The sequence below is a fragment of the Alligator mississippiensis genome, chromosome 13, assembly GCF_030867095.1.
Source record: "Alligator mississippiensis isolate rAllMis1 chromosome 13, rAllMis1, whole genome shotgun sequence".
Taxonomy (NCBI): Eukaryota; Metazoa; Chordata; order Crocodylia; family Alligatoridae; genus Alligator; species Alligator mississippiensis.
In genome coordinates, this window is record NC_081836.1 from 30315779 (window position 1) to 30334554 (window position 18776).

General features: G+C 49.5%; 1 long non-coding RNA gene across 1 annotated transcript in view; it reads right to left on the reverse strand.

Annotated features, from left to right (window-relative positions):
* Positions 1-3017: 3017 nt before the first annotated feature.
* LOC109284503 (uncharacterized) overlaps positions 3018-18776 on the reverse strand; it is a 42523-nt gene continuing 26764 nt past the window's right edge. Inside the window, exon 4 of the long non-coding RNA XR_009456432.1 lies at positions 3018-3368. This is a non-coding gene — a long non-coding RNA (uncharacterized LOC109284503). The remainder of the gene's footprint in view (positions 3369-18776) is intronic.

An 18776-nucleotide genomic window follows, 5' to 3' on the forward strand; every position in this document is an offset into this window, starting at 1 on the left:
GCTTTATAATTTCTGGCGCTCAACTGCATGCCATGTTATTTTCAGATTGGCTTTCAAGGGGTCATGGTACTCCTAGTCTTACAGAGGACTTTGTATATTACGGCTTTCTTCAGAAGACCAAGGCAAGATATTGCCATGTGGCTGAAAACCTCCCTGAAGACATTTTAAATCATTTACAACTATAACTACTTCAGCAGACTTTGCTGCAACTATCTTTTTAACTGCGGGCTACTGGGCTATTGGATCATTCATTAGCTATCTCTCCTGAAGAGCCCTAAACTGAAGGTTGCAACCTAGCTCAAAAAAACCTGTTCCTGACAGTCAGTCTCTGTTGTGTTTCCTGAACCACAGTTTTCCAAGTTAGAGACGGGGATTGAAAAGGCAAGTTAAGTGATCAAAGCCTCAAGCAGCCCCTGATTTAAATTCTGGAAGGTTGAAGTGACAGCATAGGAGATATTACCTTGTTGTAGTCATATGTGACCAAAGGATTGAGAATATCACTTTAAGGATGCTACTAAGCTATTTATCGGCATGGGGCACTGAAGCTAGAGGACTCCAGGAGCCAGCACCTTGGGGCACAGAGGTGTTGCACCAAAGGACTCGCCGAAATCTGACTGTCAGTCTGTTGTTCCCATGACCTTCCCACCAGTGTAGTATCTGAGCACCTCACAGTCATAAATGTATTTATCTGAACAGTATCCCTTCAGGGTAAAGCATTTGCACACAACTCCTGATATTGTCCCCATTCTGCAGATGGGGAACTGAGGTGCTGGGGGGTGCCTATACATGAGCGCAGAGGCCGTTCCAATGTGCTGGAATCCCAGGGTGTCAGAGCAGACTTAATTAATCGAGTCTGCCGGACCGTGGCACTTGCCGTGCCCCAGTAGCCTCCTGCATCTTGTGTATCAGAGTCCCTGTGCTTAAAAATGGTGGCAGGGGCACTTGAACTAAAGCTCATTGAATGCCTTAATTACAGCATATCGGAACAGCCTCGCTGTACGTCGATAGCCATCTGTTTCCAAACTACAATGGCCCAGAGCATTTCAATCATTTGCTTAAAAGCTACCTGGGGTTCCTCCTACTGGCACAGCCAATGTGACGGGCTGGCTGGCAGTGACTTAGCCCAGGGGTTTTGAAAGGGCAAAAGATGATTGGAGGATTTGGGATTCCCTTTCCTCACCAATCTGGTAATGATTTGGCCCAGGGGTTTTGAAGGGGTAAAAGATGATTGGAGGACTTGGGATTCCTTTTCCTCACCAATCAGGCCCCAGAGACTCACCCTCCGTGTCCCCTGACTGGCCTCTGGGGTCACCTGGAGGGGGATAAAAGGGGCAGCGCAGCTGAATCAAGGGAGACCAGCGAGGAACCACAAAGAAGGAGTTTCAAAGAGCTGGCAAGAGCTGAGCCAGCGGGGCAGGAGCAGTTGCCCCAGAAGAGCCTGAAGGAGTGGGACCTGCAGGCAGCAGTTGGACCCTCAGCAGCACGGCATGCGGCCGGCAGAAGAGACTCCTGCTGGGCTCCAGGATCCCCTACGAGAGGCTGTGGCCAGCAGGAGAAGTTCTCCAGCTCCAGCAAGGATCTGAGCAGTGACCTGAGAGGTTCCCAGCTCTGCTTCCAGCTCCTCCAGCAAGAGGCCAGGCAGCTCGACATGAGGCTGGGGCTCCGGGAAGGTCAAGACCCCTAGCAGCTTGGTGCAGTGCTACCAGTGGTGGCTGTGTGGCAGTGTTTCTGCCTACCATGTAGGAGATCTGAGTTCAAGTCTCAGCGGGGGTGACTTGAGGTGAGTGAGCTAACAAGAAGCAAGTCTTCTTGCAGTGGAAAGGTGCCATTGTGCTTTCCCTCATTAAAAGGTATACGGGTAAGTCCCCAGTGGTGGTCTGGCTCTGCTCTATAGGAGGAAGAGAGTCCCTACACCTCCCACAGCACTTGTGCACCTGCTTTGATCTTTTCAGTTGGAGAGGGGGTACCTCTTGGAGTACCACCCAGGTTACAAATCGCTATTATGAAGTGACTTGGCTTACAGGGACTAGAACAGGGGTGGGCAAAATGCGAGATGGATCTGGCTGGTGGCTGGACTCCATTTCCCAGCAGCCCCTGCCTGGGTGGTTGGGGCTGGCTTCCATGGAGACCCTAACAACTGCTATGCTGTGCAAGGCCAGGGTTTCTGTGGAGACCGGCTCCAGCAGCACTGGCAGGGCATGGAGCTGCTTTGGAGCTCACAGCAATGACAGGGTGGTCCAAAGCCACGGCACAGCTGTGGTCTGCAGCCTGCATACCCCAGGCAGAGATGTCCAGACAGCAGATTGTGGCTCTGTCTTGGCTCCTTGCAGCAGTGACAGAGTGGTCCGGAGCTGGGGCAGAGCTGCCTGCATGTCTCTGCCCGGAGCATGCAGGTTGTAGATCACAGCTCTGCCCTGGCTCTGGACCATGCTGTCACCACCATAAGATCCGGGCCCGGCTCCTGAGCAGGTCCCTGCCCTAGTGCGCACCCTACCAGCAGGGGCGGTGCTAGATAGGGGCTTGCGGGGCTATAGCCACCCCAAAATTCCCCATATCTCCCTGTAGCCACTCCTCACAGCAGCACTGCTGCTGCCCACCCTGCACAGGCATCAGCAGCTGAGCCCGCTCCACTCCTGCCTGTAGCACAGCCCTCCCCTCAGCCCCCCCACCAGAAAGAGGCTGCACCACTGCTGCCTGCCAGTACTGCTGGGGCCAGTCTCCATGAAAACCTTGGCCTGGGGTTCTCACAGTTCAGCTGCTGCCAGGGTCTCCATGAAAACCAGCCCCAGCCATGCAGGGAGGGGCTGCTGGGAAATGGAGTTCACTGCTGGTCAGATCTGGCCCACAGGCCGAACTTTGCCCATCCCTGGACGAGAATAACAGCATCAGTTGACCTGTTACAGTACTTTTGTCTTCAGAAGACTGCATCTAAATCCAACATCACCTTAAAATTGCAAGTGCTGCCTTCAGACGCCTGAGGAAATGGGCGTTCAAAGATCGTGACATCAGATCAGAAACCAAGCTCACGGTTTATCAAACAATTGTGATCCCCACCTTACTGTATGGAGCCGAGATATGGACAACATACAGGAGACACCTCAAGCAGCTGGAGAAGCACCATCAATACTGCCTGCGGAAGATCCTTCGAATCCAGTAGGAAGACAGATGCACCAACATTAGCATTCTCTTGCAAGTAAACACCACGAGAAGTGAGGCAACGTTCATCTAATGTCAACCTCTCTGGGCCAGCCACGTCATCTGGATGTCTGGCTCCAGACTCCTGAAGCAAGTTTTATTTTCCCAGCTCAGTCAAGGCATACACTCAAGAGGAGGGCAGAAAAAGTGCTTCAAGGATGTCCAAGGCCAACCTGAAAAAATGTAACATCAACATCAATCCATAGGAGCATGAACCACTGGTGCCTCCCAAGATGGGGTTGGGGAGGGGGACAGACACCATGGCAGTGAGCGGGGACTGCCCACAGCCGCTGCTGCCAGTGTTGGAGGCAGGAGGGGAGGTCATGAGCAGTGAGCAGGGACCGCCCGCAGACACCAGCAGCTTCATCAGCAGCAAGGGGGGGCGAGTATGAGCGGCAGCCACCCATAGAAGCTGGCGGCAGCCAATCTTGTGGGGGCACATGCCCCTCCTACACATCGCCTATGCATGGGAGACTATCACCCAGAACCACCCCAAATAGAGGAAGAGTCTGCTGCAAGGATCTCAGTACTTTGAAACCTTACGACAACAACAGAAGATGGAAAAGCAGGAGCAGCAGAAACAGTGTGTCATGGACCAAATCAAGAAATCCAGAAACACCCACCCAGCACAGAAGCATGTGCCTGGGTTGCAACATAGTCTATTGATCCTGGATCAGCCTTATCAACCATCTTCGGACACACAGATAAAGCAATCATGGATGACAATCATGTCTCTGGGAGCTTATGACAGCAGAATGACATGAGGAGCCGGGATGGGACTGCAGCAGGACTGGAGCCAACAAGCTCCCTTTTGCAAGGCGCAGGAGTTGCACAGGAGCAGAATTTTAGCAAATGTAACCCTGGGTGAGCACAATCGCCATGGCTCATTAAGTCAGAAGGGGAAGGATTTACCTCATCATTACTCTTCTTCCGGAGGCAGGAAACCTGACATCCAGAGACAGAGCTGGTCTTAGGGAAAATGGTGCCTGGGGCAAACTTGTATTGTGGCACCCCTCCCCTCCAGGTAGCAGTTACTGGCCTAACTGGTGTTCTTGTTTAAAGACACATTACTGGGATCACTGACCGACACTCAACTGGCCAGGCTTCATCCCTGATGTTGGAAGCCATGCAAGCACCTAACCATGTGTGTCATATGTCATTGCACACTTGTGTATGGGAAGGAAAGCACACTCAAGCAGGTAGCTAGGAAGAAAGGTGCTCAGAGCCTTTCCCCTCTAGCTGAGGACCCCAAAGTAGCAGTCTCTTACTACTGCTCATTTTAACTCCCTCATGTATGAGTCAGGGGTATCCTCAGGGGCTGAGGATGGTAGATCAGTCAGCACTAAGATAGTAATTAATCCTTTAAAAACGCTATTAAGGGCTTTCCTGCAGAAGGAATAAGAAACTCTTTGTCCTCACTTCTTGGCCAACACTAATGGAGCAGCTACACTTACATGCATACAGGAAGGTACTATCCTGAGCAGACCAGCCATTCCCCATCAAGCTCTGACCCACATAGAGGGTCTCTCCAAGGCAAAAGGTAGGGTGAAAAGGGCTCCCCTCTCCTGTTTTCCTGTCTCACCACTGGCTGCTTGCTTCTCATTCCCATGGAGGCAGGGGGAACAAAGAGGATTTCCTATGGTTGTATTAAATTATAGGAATTGGTCAGTGTTATAGCAGAGCCACTGGCATGGCTGTTCAAGCACTCATGGTGCTCCAATCAGGTCCCAGAGGACTGGAAAGGGGCCAACGTGGTTCCTATTTTCAAGAAGGGCAGCAGGGAGGAACCGGGAAACTATAGGCCAGTTAATCTCACCTCTATCCTTGGGAAAACTCTGGAAAAAATCATTAAGGATCACATTTGTGGGAGCCCAGCAGGGGAAATAATGCTGAAAGGAAATCAGCATGGATTCATTAGAGGTAGATCCTGCCTTACTAGCCTTTTTTTTTATGACCAGATCACAAAATGCTTAGACTCAGGAGTCAAGGTAGATGTCATCTACCTAGACTTTAAGAAGGCCTTCAATATGGTATCTCATTCTGTTCTCCTAAATAAACTGACACGCTGTAATGTAAATGATTACATGGCCAGGTGGGTGGCAAATTGGCTTAGGGGTTGCATCCAGAGAGTGGTGGTGGATGGGTCGATATTGACCTGGAAAGATGTGGGCAGTGGAGTCCCGCAAGGCTCGGGCCTTGGACCGGTGCTATTCAATGTTTTCATCAGTGACTTGGACAAGGAGAGCACCCTGTTCAAATTCACAGATGATACCAAATTATGGGGCAAAGTTAACACACTAGAGGGTAGGGAATGGATCCAGGCGGATCTGGACAGGTTGGAAAAGTGGGCAGAATGAAATAGGATGCAGTTCAACAAAGAGAAGTGCAAAGTGCTGCACTGGGGCAAAAAGAATCACCAACACACTTACAGGCTGGGGGATGACCTTCTCAGCAGCACAGTAGCGGGAAGGGATCTTGGAGTCATAGTTGACTCCAAGATGAACATGAGTCATCAATGTGATAAAGTGATCAACAAGGTTAACTGCACTTTATCATGCATTAGCAGATGCATGATGAACAGGTTCAGGGAGGTGATGCTTCCCCTGCATGTGGCACTGGTCAGGCCACAGTTGGAGTACTGCGTGCAGTTTTGGGTGCCGCACTTTAAAGGGATGCGGAGAATCTTGAGAGGGTTCAGAGGAGGCCACTCGTATGTCGAGAGGCCTGCAGGCAAGGACCTACGAGGAGAGACTGAGGGACCTAGATCTCTTCAGCCTTCGCAAGAGCAGGCTGAGAGGTGATCTTGTGGCTGCCTATAAATTCATCAAGGGAGGGCAGCAGGGAATAGGAGATACTCTATTTACTAGGGCACCCCCGGGAGTAACTAGGAACAATGGCCACAAATTGATGGAGATCAGATTTAGGATGGACGTTAGAAAGAACTTCTTCACAGTAAGGGTTGCCAGAATCTGGAATGGGCTTCCAAGGGAGGTGGTGCTCTCCCCAACCTTGGGGGTCTTCAAGAGGAGATTGGACAAGCACCTAGCTGGGGTTGTCTGACCCCAGCACTCTTTCCTGCCCAGGGCAGAGGGTCAGACTCGATGACCTACTGCCCTTCCGACCCTAACATCTATGAATCTATAAATCCGAACCAATTTAATCAGCATAGTTGGGATGAACCACCAGGGGCCCATGTTTCAGAGAAGGATATAAACCAGCATCCTGAACAGAATACATGTCTAGATATCAGAACCTCTCATCTGCAGGTATCATCTTGTCCAGGGCTTCAATACCACTTTGTTATTATTCTCAGTTGATACAAAGGATGACTTGATGTGTACTAGCAGAGAACAGGACTTTGTGACCCAGGAGGTATTTCCACTCCTACGTGCTTTTTCTCACGCAGCAGCAGCAGCTTATATTAGGGACTGCTTGCTCAAGGCAGGTGCAGCTCATTGATTCTCCTGAGCCAGTGGTGGAGTTCTATTCTGACCTTGCAAGTGTTTTCGCCCCAGCAATTGCCTTGAATTAGTTTCTCTTGTGAAATGCGGAAGCTGTTGGATCCTTAATGAGGACTCTTCTAAAGGCACTAGGGTTTTTTTCCTCCCTAGTAAATTCTTGGCTTTCTAAGAAATGACCTCCCAGTGAGATATGTGCTCTGCCTGTTAAAATCGCTGTTGTTTTTAGAAACCACACGAGTCTTCATCCCACTAGATGCTAATGAGAGGCAAGAGCTTACAATCTAAATCAGGGGTGGGCAAAATGCAGCCCACGGGCTGGATGCAGCCTGCCAGGCCATTCTATCTGGCCCATGGGCCCCTAAATATTAATTTTATAAATTTTTTATCTGGCCCTGGCTGCCTGTCATGTGGCCCTCGATGGCTTGCCAAAACTCGGTAAGCGGCCCTCCACCCAAAATAATTGCCCGCCCCTGGTCTAAATGCACAAAGGAAGCATTACCATCTCAGGAGAGACAGGGGCAGGTTAAGTGACTTTCCCAAGGTCAGACAGTGCACCTATGACAGAATTAAGACTTGAACCCAGATTTCTCCAAACCACTGTATTGACCAACAAGATGCGTATCTCCTCGTTAAAGCCACTCAGCCACAGACTGGGCCAGGACTGGCCATGTTTCTCTCACAAGCCTCTGCCCAACCAGTAAAATAATAAATACCCACAACAACCATTATGTCATTTGAGGATGCAAAGGTGGGTAAATATTAAACAAAATATAGCCAGGGAAACTGAGGCACAGAATGGTCACAGATGTTGCAAGCAGTTGCCACTATGTTTGTGTGCACTCCATGGCACATGGGCTTGTTTAACCATGACAACCTGTGGATCTCACCACAGCACCAATTCAAGTTTGTACCTGTCCTGAAGATGTAAGCCCTCTATTCATTGTACCTAGCACCCTGGCATGCAGGTTCTGCTCCTAGCAACACAGGTGTTCTTGAAAAAAAGATGTAGGCTAGCTAAATATACAACTACATGTAACTCTTACGGGCTGGGTCATTACTCCTGGTTTTGATGCCTGGGCCAGATGGAAGTTAATAGAAAGAATTCCACTGGCTTCAGTCTGACACTACAAGTTACTGTCTGCCCTCCCCAGGGAACACAGCACCAGGCAGTGGGCAAGCGATATCAGTTCTGATCTGTCAGGCAGATGGACTGCCAGGCCCAGATCCTGCGCCTGTGTAAATCACTGGCCTTCCCTTCACTGCCAAAGAGCTATGACAATTTACACCAGCTGAGGATGTGGCCTGTTGCTCAGGACAGAGCCAAATCAAGGCTTTGATCATACTGGACAGTCCCAATGGGTGCTATATCCTCTGCATGAGGCAACAGGAAGTCCATTCACAGTTCACAAGCTGGCCTGCTCCTACTTGGATTGCGTTCTGTCGTAAATGGCCAAGTGGGCAGAACTCAATTCTTTTCCCTGCTTTGCTCAGCCCCTGGTTTAACACACAGAGGCAGCAAGCCCAGCTGTGCCCTCAAGGGCCAGATCCAGATGCACAGGCATGTGTGGTTTGTGGAAATGCAAACCTCTTTGCGGCACCACAAACTGCACATGTTGCAAGTTAAACCATGCCCCACACTGCTAATTTGCAGCGCTGGGGCAAAATTTGCTACCAGGATTTCCCAACAGCAAAAAAAAAAAAGCCCTGAGAAAAAAAGCCAAAAGCATGCCAAAGCGCTGTGTGTCAGGACAAACATGGAGATGGGGGAGCAGGTGGTGTGCACTGCAGAGCCTCTGTACTGAGGCACCCTGTGCCCTAGCCAGCCAGGCAGTGGCATGTGGAGACGGGGGAGCAGGCAGCTCAGCAGCAAATGGAGAGGGCTCTGCAGCAGAGCCCTCGCACTGGGACACAGAGACAGGGGAGCAACCAGCCCTAGGCTGGCTGCACCCTTGTCTCCACATGCTGAGGTATGGGGACTGCTGTGCAGCCCCCATGGTAAGGCATGTGGAGCTCCCATGCTGAAGCACCCTGTGCCCCAGCCAGCCAGGGAGTGGCTGGCAGGGGTGCAGGGTGCCTCAAGATGGGGGAGCAGGCAGCCCTGGACTGGCTGCTCTTCTGTGTGCATATCTCAGTGCAAGGGCTCCCCCACCCCCCCGCAGCACATGGAGCAGAGAGACAATGTGTCCTGTTGTAAACCGCATGAGCAGGGATGTGCACAAATGTGTGCTGCTACCATTAATATTTGTGCTGCTGCAAATGCACACCCCTGCTCGTGTGGACATAGCCAAGGGGTGAGCCTCCTCCCAGAGACCACAATGGCAGAATGAGAACTAGGTTGAGTCTCTTCCCTGACCCCTTTCATTTCCACTGCACTTTGCTGGAAGCTTTTCAGGCCATGGGCTTGGCTAGGATTTTCAGAGGAGCCTAGGCAAGGTAGACACCCAACTCTGCTCGCTTGCAGTGATTCTTGGATATACAGTCTCTTCTGCCCTCTGAAAAGTCACAGCCTTTGTGTTGGTACAGCTCCCAACACAATGCCAAGCATTCATGATAAACATGGCTCTTTCTTCATCAGTAGAGCCCGAAGCACTTTTCCAAAGGAAAAGTTCCCCTTATACAGATGGAAGGGCTAAAAGATGAGATGACTTGCCTGAAGTCACTCAAAAGCTAGTAGGAGAGTCCTGTCTCTTAATCCCCAGCCCAGTGCTGTGGGCCATGCTATAGCAACAGCTGCTGCTTCAGTAGGACAGGCCCCTTGCTGCAAGCTCCAGAGCTGAATTCCAAATCCACCCCCCCTTGGGGTGGATCTGGGGGCTTGTTCCCAGTTCTGAATAACCTGCACTGAGTGTCCCTAGCCAACTTGTACACAGAAACTGCCCCCTTGCTATCATACACAACCTCGAGCTTTCATTTAACTTACCAGCACACTGGAGAGCAGCTGTAATTGGTCAGGTGAGGTTATCAGCAGCATTTAACAGACTGGCAGATATACACAGCAATACTCATCAGGGCCTGTTTAATTATTGTAATTTGGATAATGAGCCTGCATGAGGAAGGACAGACTTCTTGCTTCTCTGGTCATTAGATACCTAAATAATTCTCTTTATTCCAGAAAAGGCTGTAAACTCTTACAGACATTAACTGGAACAGGGTGCTCCATTACCAGAGAACAGAACACGACTACCAGGACCACAAAAACAAGTGGCTGGAGAGTTATTTTTAGCTGAACTTTAAAAACCAGTTATGAGGCACTTGGCGATGGTCTTTTCCAATGTGAGGTCCTAAGCTTAAGCTTCTAAACTGACCTGATTTTCAGTGGTCCTGAGCACTTGCATCTCCCAGGGATTTCAGTTTGGAGCAGAGGTGCTGAACGTAACAATATATTTACTTGCAGTATATTATCCAGCTACTTGGTAACTCCCTGTGCTATAGACCATTTCATACAGGAAAACGGTGCCTGGCAAACAAAGGAGACAAAGCAGAAACTCAAAATGGTGTGAAAACTTGTATGTTTGCAGTTGTTGGGTGCCTTCTGCACAATCTATTAAACAATACAACTACACAGGGTTTCCATGGCATCAAGAACACCTGAAAAATGTTTAGGCACCACAGAACGGTACATCAAGGTTTAACATCCGAAACTTGGTCATCTGTTCATACTGAAAGGAAACTGCTATAAGGAGGTTTTCAGTGCTGGAAACCTAGTTTTGTGTCACTATCCACGTGTCAGGATCACACATGAGCAGGCAGACATGCTAATATCTGTATGCTAATGTTTGTGCTTAATACAAATCACGTGCCACATGTTGCTGCAGCGTTTGGAAGATAACTTTACTTCACAAACAGTTACTGCCTGGACCAGAAGCCAAACCCAGACCCACAAGTGACCCCACAACCTCCTCTTAGATTCTTGTAGGACAGAACGTGTACATGAGCCACCACTGGCTTCTGGAGGATAAAAGGTTTACATTTGGTATGATTTCACTTCTACTACCAGGATTTGAATCCTCTTTCTTTGACAATACAAGCCAGAGCAGGTCTAGAGCAGGTTTCTATATCAGGGAGCTGTCACACCTCAGCGAGGATTCATGAACAGGCCCTGGTCTTGGGCATTTATACATGTACCTTTGTCCGCTCTGACATGCCGGAAATCCAGCGCCTTGAAGCAGACCTGATTAATCATTGTGTCACCTGCATTTGTATAAATAGCAAAATGCGTGTCAGCGTACAGAAAATGGCAGTGTACTTTTGAACTAAAACATCTTTGATGTGTTTTAGTTCAGAAGTGCACCACCTCCATTTTCTCAGCACTCACGTGCATTTCACCTTTTATATAAATGAATGCGCTGTGGCCCTGGGCACTTGTAAAAGTGCCCAGCACTGTGGTGCATGCATGTATACCTTTTTTTTTTTACTTCTTGGTTTTAGCCAGGGCCTCCCCACTCCTGGTCCTGTTGAGAAACAATGGGCACTGATAGTAGTGATATTTGTCGTGTGATCAGCCCCCTGAAAGTGCTCTACAGCCTTGCGCTGACAGAAGTGCACAGCTGCAGAGCACTTTAAAAGTCCCCGATCACTCGACAAATTAACCTTCACTTAATGAGGGTTCAGATGAAGGTGCTGCAAAGCAGAGCAGCTTCTCCACCTTCCATTTGTCTCTGTGCCTGAGCAGAGCTGGGCTGCATCAGCCGGGTCCCACCCCCAGGGCTGTCTTTAGGATGAGGGGGGAGAAGGCAGGGGAGAGAGCTCTGGTCTGGGGTTTGCCTACCTTGGCAGGGCTCCATTCCACTTGCCCCCCACAGGAGCAGACTGGGCAGACCCCAGACTGGAGCTTCCTCCCCTACCTTCTCCCCCTCCCATCCTGAAGGCAACACTGGAGCTGGGGGGGTTATGGGAGAGACACTGCAGGCACACAGCCCCTCTTCACTAGATGGGCTCCAAATTGGAGCTCGATTCCCTCCCTCCCCGCAATTTAAACCTTTTGTTAGCAAAGCGCTGTCAGTGAGGGGCATAATTTTCCCCCCACTTCTACCTACTTATGTACCAGCCCCTCTATTAAGAGACCTTTCTTAGGTGCAAGATTTTAAAGCTTTTCTAGTGTATGCCTGGCCTAATTCTCAGCTTCTCAGTAATTAGCACTGCTTCCTTTTTCCTACTGGTTGATGCTCCAGTCTATTTAAACAGTGGTTCTCAGCCTTCTTAGGCTCAAGGCACCCCTTGTTGGACTCACGGTACCATTCAAAAATGCTTTCTTTTAGCTTTCACTCATTTCTTGACTACAGAAACATAAAAGAGCAATTCTTTTGTTGCAAAGAGCTCTGAAAGCACATAGCAGGTCAGAACAGGTTTGATGCTATGGATTCCTATTTGAAATCTCTGGGTTTCTCTTGTGAAACATATGCAGGTGTTTGCATACCTAACAGTTGTGCAGCACCCCATGGCCCCTCCAAAAGATCTCATGGCACCGTGGTTTAGAGTATGATCTCTTTAACACAAGGAAGACCTCTTCTGAGATGTTTGTACACCCAAATATTCTGGGGCATTAATCTCAGCTAGGGTCTCTGCTGCAGTCAAATAAGCAGCTGTGATGACAGTGGAACACAATTACATTTAAGGAAAAAAAACAGTTCAACTAGAACTTGCCTCAATTCATCTTGGGATGCAGGGACCCCTCCCACTACCCAGAATACCCAGGGTCTGGCAGAACATTACCCCAAACATTACCTGGATGCTCCAACTGTGCATTCGAGCGCTTTCTGAGCACAGAGATCTTGTTGACGTGTGATAGGAGAGCTCTGCCTGTGATGCTCCTCTGCTAATCTGGCAGAACAGACCAGAAGGAAGTGGGGCTGGAAGGGAAGCCCTCTGACTATCAACCCCTCTCAGGGTTGGTGCCTGTCACCACAAACAGTGTTGGAGATCCAGTTGGTTTTTGTCACACACACTGCTGCCCTCTGGTAACCTCATCAGTCAGGTACCAGCTGAGATACAGGGGTCTGTTGAAAGGCCTGGGCTGTCCCATTTCCCATGGGCACCAAAACAAATAGGAGGGAAGGAAATGGGGGTGGCTTCCAACACATAAAAGGGCCTTTAAATGAAATTATCAAAGTGAAGGCTCCACTAACCTATTCCTTTCTGCATACTCATCCTCAGAGCCACAGCCCAGGCATGGACCCACACACCCAAGGACTCCAAGAGATGTTTGTAAGCCGAAGAAAGCGCCCCAGGGCTGAGCATAGAAAAACCAGGCCCCGTCCTGATGTCATCCTCTCTGTGACTGGTCATGTACTGACAGGTTGTTGCCATAACCAGGTAGGACAGGGCAAGGATCCCTCAGGCAAGGAGTAAGTCAGATTCAAATCCTGCATTTCACAGCCCTACAAAGGGCTCAGGCTATGTGACAGCACCCAGAAAAGCAACAGATGGGGGAAGACACAGCATCGATGTCAGTACCAGGGAGCCATTGGTCTGGCAGAGTTACAGCTTGTTCAAGATCACATTGTTTGGGTTACCACCTAGTCCTATACAGACTCCCATTTGCCTAATCAGAGGCAGTCTGGGACAATGGCGCAGTCACAAGCAGAAGCACATCTTCCTCGACTGGAAGAGACTACCGAGGTGGCTCCCCTTCTGCTCCTGGGGGCAGTACATTTGTGGCTCCTCTAAACTTCCTTGAGACACAGGTGCTGGCTGCCCCCTTAGGGCCAGGGCCCTCTGAGGATATAAACGTCCTGAATTTCTCACTAATGGGCTTATGCTTGGTCTTCCCTTTGCCAAACAATTAGAGGGCTTTTTCCTGCTCAGACACTCTGGCCAGGGCCCCTTTCACATGTGAGTGAAGACCCCTTATGCCCTTTTATTCCAATTTTTAGTTCCTAAATAAATCTTGGCTCAGCAGGACCCATTCTATCCAACTCAGCACACAACTAAGCTTCCACAGACCTACTCAGCAGGTGCCTTTTACCCTGCATGAATCCTCCTGAAAAAGCCAATTGCCCAATTGCAACACACTTGCTAAGAACCAAACAGCTCTATGTGGTATGCCAACCCCCAGCCTAGTAATTACCCATCAAAGCAACACCCCAGGCTCCTGTAAGGCCTTCATTCAGGACTTCACTGTGAGGTAGCACAATCCAATCAAGCAATTTAAGGTCAAGAAGGCACTGTTCCCTGAAAGGCAGAGAACACAAAGCTTAACCCTTTTACACACGAATTGCTAACAGAACCCAGGCCAAGAGCTATCAGAGCCTGTGGGCACACACTGAAGTACTGAAAATGAAGGGTATGGGCCTTCACACCAGTGGCAAATGTTTTCTACAAGTATAACAGACTCATTCATGTCAACTACCCAGATCCACACAGAATTTTACAGGATCTCACTTACTTGACCAAGTCTAACTTTATTTAATCCAGCAGAGGATGGTAGCCACATAATAAGACATTACTGTATCCTAGTTGGTCTAATAAAAGATAACACATCTACCCAAAGAACCTTGCCTGTCTTGTATCCTACCAGGCATTCACCTGAGGATGTTTTAAGAGGTCTAGCAACGTGTCCTTGGCTATGACACAGGGACAATACAATACAGTCTGGCTTGGTGGGGGGTATAAAGAAGGCCTTCCCAGTACTGGGTCAGTTGTAGGCCTGGCTGCTCCAAATGATGATACAGCATTCAGGAAACATATGGGAAACTCAGGCACCTTCCTTTATCTTGAGCCATAATCCTTCCACCAGCAATGAAGGGGAAGGCATAAACTGCTATGCTGGCTACATCACTGGAGAAATCTTGCAGGCCCAAGGGCACAAGGTTCTCAGGAGCACCTCTATCAGCTTAGAGTCTGCAATCCACTGATGACCACATGCACCAATTATCATTGGCCCTGCAGCCTGTATCAACATCAGTAGCAACAGCTGAGTATACTCAGTCTCAAGAGCTTCATCTTGCACAGTAGGGTGGGGAAGGATACAGCTCTTTGTAAGGAATTACTGGGGTTTGTTTTGGAGAACAAGCTGTGCAAGAGCAAAGAGGTAATGCTAAGCCTCATGGTTAATTTTGGTGAGGAGGTAAGAGCCTGGAACAGCCCCTCATTCCTGAAAGTACTAGAAACAAACCAACAGCACAACTCTGTGCTCCTTCCTGTGACAAAAGCGAGAAGCTGAGTCATCTCATTTCCTTACTTGACCCAAATGACATGAAAATCTGTAATGTTCAGAGCCTGATTCACTTAACACCAGTACTAGAATAGTCATGATATGGCCAGATCAACTGCAGGTAAATGACTCCACCTGGAGAATCAGAAGCTTTTTTCCGCCTCCTTTCATTTAGTTGTATTAATTTATGGCAAATTTGCTAGCAGTGGTCTAACATTTTTTACCACATGCCTAAGAAGTATCCAGTTATCTAGTTCTCCAGTTAACAGGTTCTCAGCACAGAAACTATAGGCAGTACCGTATTTTCTCACTTAAGAAATGTATCTTTTCCCCCAAAAAACAGCTACTGGAATCAGGAGTGTATAGTATATGTGAGAAATAAAGTAAGAGCAGTTTGTGCCGCTCCTGGTGAAACTGACAGTAAAATCTACAGCAATCCACGAAGAGCAGAACAACCAGCAGGTTCAATTCTCCAGCTACTGCTACTCAGTTACTTACTACAAGTAAAGATCTTTTTTTCCTTGATTCTGCCTTTCAAAAACAAGGTGCATAATGTATGTGGGGAAATGAGGTATTTCTAATGCTCCAGCTGACAGAATTGGGTGCTGACAGATCTGCAGGCCCCCAATGGCACTTTCCATAAAGTGTCATGATTTAGAGTGTCCCCCCTCCCGCAACCCTGTTGGGTCAGGGAGGGGGATCAAGCCTGCCTGCAGGAGCCCGAGAAGCCTGCCTGAGCCAAGGAGCCGTCTCTTTCCCCCACCCCATCGCCAGCTCCGGGGCTGTCTGCAGGAAGGGAAGGGGGAGGGGGGTAGGGTGGGGTGGGGTGGGGTGGGGTGGTGAACTACTGGCTCAGGTTCACCCGGCTTGAGCTGGGGGTGTGGGGGCTGGAGAGGGTGGCAAGGCAGGGAGGCTCCAATCCAGCTGTCCCCACTCCAGCTCAAGCCAGACAAACACCAGCCAGCAACTTGCTTCCCCTCTCCCATCCTTTCCTGCAGACAGCATAGGGGGCAGTGCTGGGCTGCATCAGCCTAGTTCCAATCACGACCACACAACAAATGAATCCTAGGGAACACAAATGTCCTAAGGTTCTCCAAAGTGGAACGTCTTCATTTGCTACCTCATTAGATGAGGGTTATTTTGTTGCATGATTGGCCCCTTTTAAAGCACTCTCCAACCATGCACATGTATCATGGCATGGCTGTGGACCACCTTCAGGGGGCCGATCCTGCAACAAATGTAACTTCTGTCTGTGCCCAGAGTGCTGTGAGGATACATTTACTCGCAGCAAATGATTTAAGCCACTAGGCATCTCTAAACAGAATCTGGTTTTCGGTATCTTTGGAAGACAAAACCTGAACTCAAGCTGTGTGGAAACCTGCTGGTAGTTTTCTTTAAGACAGGCCCCAGTTTTGTGTATAATGATAGGCATTACACTTTCACTTGAGTTCCCAGCTATTGCCTCTTTCTCTTTACACTATCCTCCTAGATACAGAGCATCTTTATAACCACAAGAAAGATAGATAATGGGTGGATGGGAACCTTTTCAATCTGTCCCGCCTCTGTACCAAAACCAAAGTTACTTTGACTTTGATTATGGAACTTCAGTATGTCAATGATTGTGCTGTCGTTGCACATAGAGGAAGACCTGCAAACAGACGTTAACTGCTTCTCTCAAGCATACCAGTGCCTGGGACTGACCCTTAAAATCAGAAAAATAAAGGTATGTCACTAGCCTGCTCTGGGCCAATCAACTCCCGTGGCAAAGGTCCTCAATGATGGACAGGAACTAGAGAATGTTGAACACTGCATATATTGGCAACCATCTCTCAAAGAAGGTCAACATTGACAAGGAGATCCAGTATAGGACCCAATATGTCAGTTTTGCTTTTGGAAGACTGAACCATCCCTGTTCAAAAATCATAACATCAGGACTCAAACAAAACTCCTGCTATGTAAGGATCTGGTAATCCCAACTCTTCTCTATGGCTGTGAAGCTTGGGTGACCTACAGGGACCACCTGAAAAGCCTGGAATGCCATCACCAACACTACCTCCACAAGATCCTTGGCATAAAGTGGGAGGATCATTGCACAAATGCCAGTGTCCTCACCAACACTAACACCACCACTATGGAAGTATTAACTTTTCAACATCAGTTGAGGTGGACAGAGCACTGTGTGCGCATGCCTGATGTACTGCTATACTTCCAAATCAGCCAAGGACAAAGGACATATGGGAGGCCAAAGAAAATGCTTCAAGGACAACCTCAAGGAGAACATTAAGAAGTGTGGTATTGACACCACAAATTGGGAAAAACTAACTCAGGACAGGGTTACGTGGCAATGCCTTGTGAGAGAAGGTACATCTTACTAGGCCTGTGCAAAGGGGCTAGTATTCGCTTTGGATTCAGCCAATTTGGGGGACAGTAATTCGATTTAGTGATTCAAATCACTGTCCTGAATTGATTCGACCAAATCTGATTTGGAGATTCGGCTGCTGCCAAATCAGCCAAATCTCCGAATCACACAGGCCCCATCCCCTACCTGCTCTCAATGGCTGCCCCGCCCACCCCAGCTCCTGGCTCTTTGGAAAAAAAAGCCCTGACTCACTGGGTGCTGCCCGGCAGGGGGGCGATGCCTGCTGCCCCGCCCTTCCCCATGCTGCATGGGAGGCTCTGCCACAAGCCCCCCTGACCCCCGCCCACTCTCCCAGCCCCCCCGCCCCCCCATGGCTGCCCTGCCTGCCCCAGCTCCGGCCCTTTAAAAAAAAAAGCCCCAATTCACGGAATCAGGAGGGGGGGGGAAGAGGGGAGCGGTCCCCACTGCCCTCGGCCATGAGCCCCCAGAAGCCCAGAGGTTGCTGCAGGAGCCAGTGAGACGGGGCGGGGGGGTTGTTTTTTTCTTCTTAAAGGGCTGGGAGCTGGGGTACCCATGGTCCCCTTTCACCTCCTCCAGCCCCCCTCCCACAGCCCTTACTTACCAGCATGGAGTTTGGGTCCAGCTCCCTGCTGGAACAGGTGGGGACTGCCCAAACCACTGAAACGCTCAGAAATCTTTTCCAAATGGATTCGGACATTTTAATTGGTCTCCTGATTTGATTTGGATTTGGAGATTTGACCACCGAATTGTGCCAAAACTCCTCCAAATCGAATTAGCTCCTGAAGCTTCTCACAGTCCTACATCTTACTTTGAGAAAAGCTGTCTTAGCCCAGAGGCAGAAAAATGACAGAAATGGAATGAAAGGTAAAACAATAGAGAAATCCATGGTCTGACCCTCCCTTTAACCACCACCTGTGGCATTTGCCAGAGTCTGTGGCTCTAGGATCAGTCTTCTTAGCCATCAGTGGACTCATTTACAACCCTTTACTTGATCTGTGGGAGTGATCTTCCTCAATCATGAGGGCTTGCAGATGATGAAGATGATGGGATACAGAGTTTCTAGATTCTCTTGCATGTTTCAGACACCTCTCCCTCTATGAAAAGCAGGGATCTGGGTTTTCCGTTTGCCACACAGAAATGTGGATTTTGTCCTTTAAAGGAGAAAAACCTGGGAAATGGCGGGTTTCCTTTTGCAGGCTGGCAGAGTCCCACCCTGCAAGGGGTTGATAGGGGCTGGGAAGAGTGGGACACAAGGGGCGCCATGTGGCATCCAGGAAGTGGGATGGAGAGCAGCTCCCATAGCTCCCTCCAAGTAAGTCGGGGGGGGCAGGGAGGGGCACAGGCAGTGCAGTGTAGGGGCACAAGCAATGCGTGGAGGGCGCATGTGCTCCCCCAAGCTTTCTGCACCTGTAGTGGGGCATAGGGTACAGGACTGTAGCCTGGCCAGGCCAACTCTGGCCAGGGAACTGCTACAACAGCCCAGTGGGCATGACCTGGCATGGGAGGGAGTGCCACTCTGCCATGCCTGCCAAGGTGAGGCATGGTAGCAGCAGCACAGAGTTGTGCCCCCACTGCTACTGGGTGGGCA